Genomic DNA, 5803 nt, shown 5'->3' with positions numbered 1-5803 from the left:
TAAAGTAGAATAAGTTTTAATATTAACTATTAAAATTCCTTCGCGCGTTGCGCGAGAACTTGATTGGTAGTGTTTTTGATGTGGCGAGATGCGTGAAAGGCCTTTGTGTTTTCCTTGAAGCGCTGCAACCTCAGATCCCAACCCACATTTTCCTTCGATTCGATTTAAATTAAATTATCCATACCTATTAACTATGATGCCCATCATGTACTTTCCTACCTATTCATTTTTTTATTTGGACAGACAAAAGAACCAATTTATTACCACAGGAAACAATAACCCAGCTTTAGCAAGCTGCTAAGGATAGCAGTACACCAAAACAACGAAAGACAGAGCCAAATAGTATAAAAAAAAGAAAAAAAGAAACCCAGGTGTATTAGCCAAAGCGCACTCCTGTGAAATTGCCCCAATCTCTTGATTCAGTTGACTTCAACTCTTTGCCCACCTGTACGCTTCACCTTTAATCTCTTCCAGCATTTGTACGCTTCGCCTTTAACCTCCTCTACCACCCATACGCTTCACCTTTAATCTCCGTCAGTTATCTTAATTCCATCATTCCTTTCCCCACTAATACTCTGTTTATCAATCCGAATTAACACGTAATTTTTACAAATAATAACAAACTTAATAATCCTAGGGAAAACACATGAATAAACATTTTGAGTATATATTTGTCAGACTCTCTTAACATATGTCCATAAAATTCAAATTTTTGAACAATGTTTATATTTGAATTTATTTTTTATCCCAGTTTTGACCATTAATCTTCTTATCTACCTACCATAAAACTTCAGCAATAACATAACATGATATAGGATTTTTTTTATCTTTACAATATATATTTCTGGTTAGATCAAAAGCTAAAAAAGACTACAAGTGAAAACTTCACAGTATAGGATAACAAAACTGCAGCAATAGACCATGTAGTATCCAAATTTAGCAATTAAATCATATAAACCCTCAACAAACCACCTTAAAAAACTTATAGAACCTGTGCCTCAATTCGATATGTCAGATGCTCTGGCATATCGGTTTTCATGAACCCCAATCTTTGATGTCCCAAAAGTCAATGTCATAGCCTAATGCAACAATAAATAGGCCCAACAGTCAATAGAAAAGCAAGCTAAATTTAAAAAAATATATAAAAATCTCAATAAAAAAGAAGAGATCTAGGAATTTTGTGTACCTTATTCCAGCTATAATCATTCTCCACCAAAACTTACCACTTGGTTTAAACGGAGGGTACTTCATAAACGCCCTTTCTACAACCAATGAACAACCAGGGCCTATAAAAATCAAATCCGTTATCGGCTAGCATCTTTTTATACACTAATTAACCACTCAATCGAAAGAACAAACAAACAGATTAAGTGGCTAATTGTTGTCTCTGTCCATATGATCAATGGTCTGAGAGTTCGTCACTTTCTTCATCTGTGGAGTTTGGTAGCGTGCACCTGAAAGATTGATCAAGTTGACTTTTATGGGAAAGACAGTGAACAATGGAAATAAACCTTTTTCCTACAAATCAATTGAAAAGCAAAGATTATTGGCTCAACAAAAATGGGTTCAGTCTAACCAAACCTAGGATCCAACTACCTGACCAGCCTGAAAAGAATGAAACCCACCCACCCTAACTATATTTATCCAGTTCAGTCCTAAGCCATCTAAACTCAATCATCTACAACAAAAGAACCAAGAGAATACGACGAACATATAGGATGATGTAAACCCCAACAATAAACCTCACCTTTGGTCGTCAGATGTCGCCGGGGACAGAGGCAGAGATGTTGTGATGAGATTGATTGGGTGAGGTAGATGGGTTATACCTTACTAATCGGAGAAACACACATGCAGACGAATTCGTCACCGATCTACTTGAAAATGAAACATGTAAGCTTTAATCCTTCTGCCGGAACTTAGCCGAAACCCTAGGTATTTCGCCGGCCATCTTCATCATTATCGCGTTCCGCTGATCCCTCCTGAAACCGCAATCGAAACCCTAGCCACCACTGTTGATTGCCGCTGCGGTGACCGGAAACCCCGGTACCACCATCGTTTCCACATGTGGATCTCTGCTGCATCACTCTTCCTCTCTCACACTTGCCGGATTTCTTCCGGTTCCATGTGTTTCTCTGTGAGCGAACCATTTTGGGGGTTCTGTGATATTGTTGGTTGGCGTATCTCTTTCAACTGTGGGTGTAGGGTAGGGCTTGAGGGTATGTAACTTACCAAAAAAACCCTTCTACTGTTCAAAGCATTCCTTTATTAATATATAGGAGAATTTTTGTTTATTTGGTAATCGAAAAGAATAACAGTAAATTTGTGTATTACAAATAAAAAGTATGTGTTTGTTATATGATATAGAAAATCAAATAAATAATATTATAAATGAGAAGTATATATTAAATTTAAATTAAATAATAATTATCTCTAGTTAAGTAGAAGAGATTAAACAAAATAATATTTAGTAGAAGAATTATCTATAATTACTTAGAAGAGATTAAATTAAATAATAATTATCCATAAGATATTAAACTAAATAATATTTCGTAGGAGGGTTATCTATAATTAATAAGAAAAGATTAAACTTAAATAATAATTATCTATAAGACATGGCCTAATATGATGACAAGTGTCCCAAAGTTGGTTTCTTTTATTATATAGTACTAGCGGTAAGACCCGTGTGCAAACACGGGTCGTTTATTAGAAAACCATGGATAACACATATTGATAGAACATATAGATACATGTATAGATATTGTACGAAAATGTGTTATCTATTATAGCTAAAAGACAACTATAAGTAAATATAAAAGATATTTAACAAACTTAATAAAAGATGTCAAAAAGATATCTAACAAACTTAATAAAATTCATTAGTTACATATGATTATTTCCATTCTCTTATTCAAAAAAGAGAGTATCCACCCATTGACAATGTAAATTGTTATAAACATAAGTACATATAAAAGATATCTAACAAACTTAATAAAATTCGAATACCACTTAACTTTAACAAATATTAAATAAGAACATACGATCACCTGCCTAAACAACACACATCAAACCTCACTCAAGAATTTGTTATGTAGCAACATGTCCTTTGCTACATGTTGTGATCTGGTTAAATATGTTACTGCAAACAATGTAACAGCTGCTGATCCAACAATCTCCCTATACAACAGATGATACGAAAACCCTTCTTTATTACTGATTTTTATTTCTCATCAACATGTCCCTGATTTGTTCTTTGAATTGTAGTTCAAAGTCCAGGGAGAACATGTCTTCTTCATCATCCCTCTCAAGTTGAAGGTCCAACAAATCTTGGAGATCATATGCATTCAAATTATATGCACTATCCATTTTAATCTCTTCAACACTACCATCTGATCTGATCAAAGTCAATACTTGGGTTTTTGAGCATGACTTCCACTTTACTATTTTTGGATCAGTTGGTTTTCTTGTGCAAAGAATTATTGAAGATGAGTTTGGTGATTGTGGTATGCTAACTAAATTTGCAATTGATTCAGACAAATCGGATGATGAGAGAAGGTTTTTGGGAGTACCGATTTTTAGAGACAGAGCAGCAGTTGTAGGATAGACTGGGTTTTGAAGAACATTTGAATGTTCAGCTCTAACTTCTTCCAACTTTTTGTAGGTCTCAACTATCTTCAGTTTAGACCATCTGGCAATGGATCTAACTGGACCATAACCAGCAGCCACAAGCTCTGCTCTCATTCTTTTAAACTTCAATACCTCATCTGAATCCACTGTTTTGAATTTCTTCCAATTAGGTGGAGTTGGCTTTACCAGAGGATCATTGTTCATTTTTGTGATTTTATCGATCTCTTCTCTAAGAGCATCCGTTGACCAGTTTTTGAATTGATCTTCAGTTGCCTTGTATGGTTTGTACTTCATAAAGTGTGCAACATAAGCATCCCTCAGTTTCATCTGAAGTTCAGGATTTACTGGCCTCCCAGACATGGATTTACTAACGTCTCTAGCATAGTCTTCAAGGTTTACGACTTTGCTAAGCTGAAATGATAAAAACCTCTGGTATTCCCTGTCATCCATCCCTGTGCTTTTCTCCCTTGCTATAACCTCAGCTTGTGATAATTTTAATTTCAGATACTCATCTAAGTTTTGAGGCTTCTTATAGCCATAAAGGGATGGGAAGGATCTTTTAGATGGATCCTCTATTGTGAAGAATGATTCAATTTCAACTTTAACAATGACTAACTCCAGCGGATATTGAGCTTCCAGAGGAATGACTGATGGTAGTATAGCAATTGTAAGAGATGAAGTAGATTCTCTGGGTGGAAATGATGAGCATGGACTGTTTTGAATGGAGGCAGATGATACAGGGATTGCTGATTTAATCTCATCATCATCTTCTAACACAATATGAGTTTTTCTCTTACGTGTGGAGATGATTTCTAGTGAAGGAGAATGTTTTGGTAGTGAAGATGAATGTATGGGAAATCTTTGTGACGTATTGTGGTTGGTGTAGTGAAAATGATCATGGCAGATGTTTGACAAACTTTTGCTGAAACAACTGATGTCTCAGCAGCTGTTTGGTAAACATCTGCTGATACTTTTGTGTTCCCAACATCTATTGACAGAATGGGTGATGATGGTGTGGAAGCTATTTTCTCCTTCTTTTGTGGTGGTTTTTTTTTGGAGAAGGTTGGGATTTAGATTGAGCAGTGGATACAATTTCTGTAGGATTAGCTTTTGAATCTGGTGGCAACTTTCTCAGTGAATCTTTCTCCCCCTTTTTGGCATCATTATCATCATCATCTTTCTCAAAGATTGATGTAGAGGTGGAGCCAGTAAGTTTCAACAGATATTCCTTAATGTTCATAATGTCTGCTTGTGTTTTTATACCTGGCATCAACCAAATTGCGGTTACTTTCAGCCAAATTCCTCTGAGCTTGAAGAATGGGTTGCATAGAATTTCAAAGCTCATTGGCAATTTCCTGTCTGGTAGGTTTACTTTTAAAAAGCTCTATCATCTACTTAATCAATTCTTTCATTTTAGCAACATCTGTTTCAATGGTAGACACTCAAACCATCAAATCCTTATAAGTTAATTCATCACCTACTTTAATAGGATCATTTGAATTCCCACCTGTAGTGGTTGTATTTGTTTTGATAATAGGAGAAGTCTCCATATCATCAGAAACAGATGCCCCTTTTTCTTGGTTCTGGGGACTTCCCACTAAAGCAGAGATTACAGTTGTAACCTCATCAGTGGTTGCCTTCAAGGGAGTCTTAATGATGTAACCACTGTCCAACTGATCACCAATGGGTTCAACAGTTGTAGTGGCTGCTCCACTTGAACTACCACCAAGAGTTTCGTAATACTTAATGGGGATAACCTCCTCAACTGTTTGTAGCATAGCAGATTGAATTGGTTCGGACACAGTCAATTTGTTGCGATCTACTCTTAGTAATGTGTGCATTAGAGGAACTGTTTTCTTTCTGAAATCCAATTGCTTCAAACAGAAGTAATATTGTTGATGGAACTTGAGTCGAGGGTTGTGGTGTAGAAAGTGTGATTGCCCTGGGAGAGGGACTACTCTATTCACATGGCGCAGCTTTGTGTGGGGGAGGGGGGGGTCGACCCCCCGAACTTTTCGCTCAATAGTGTCCGGTATTTAATTTTTGTATAGAATTTTTTAGGTATATACGTTTTTGACCCCGGGTTTTATAAATTTTTTAGGTATATACTTTTTCGACCCCCCGGTCGGAAATCTCAACTTTCGCCAGATTCACATGGCGCAGCTTTGTAGAGGCGGAG

General features: G+C 36.3%; 1 long non-coding RNA gene across 1 annotated transcript; it reads right to left on the bottom strand.

The window, feature by feature from the left end:
- Positions 1-232: 232 nt before the first annotated feature.
- LOC110884580 lies at positions 233-2225 on the bottom strand. The gene is made up of 3 exons (XR_002561350.2): positions 1748-2225; positions 1187-1454; positions 233-1079 (listed from the first exon to the last, which is right to left on the bottom strand). It is a non-coding gene; the product is annotated as an uncharacterized LOC110884580 (long non-coding RNA).
- Between the last annotated feature and the right edge of the window lie 3578 nt (positions 2226-5803).

The sequence above is a fragment of the Helianthus annuus genome, chromosome 10, assembly GCF_002127325.2.
Source record: "Helianthus annuus cultivar XRQ/B chromosome 10, HanXRQr2.0-SUNRISE, whole genome shotgun sequence".
NCBI classification, from domain to species: Eukaryota; Viridiplantae; Streptophyta; class Magnoliopsida; order Asterales; family Asteraceae; genus Helianthus; species Helianthus annuus.
This window is presented reverse-complemented; position numbering and strand designations above follow the sequence as displayed.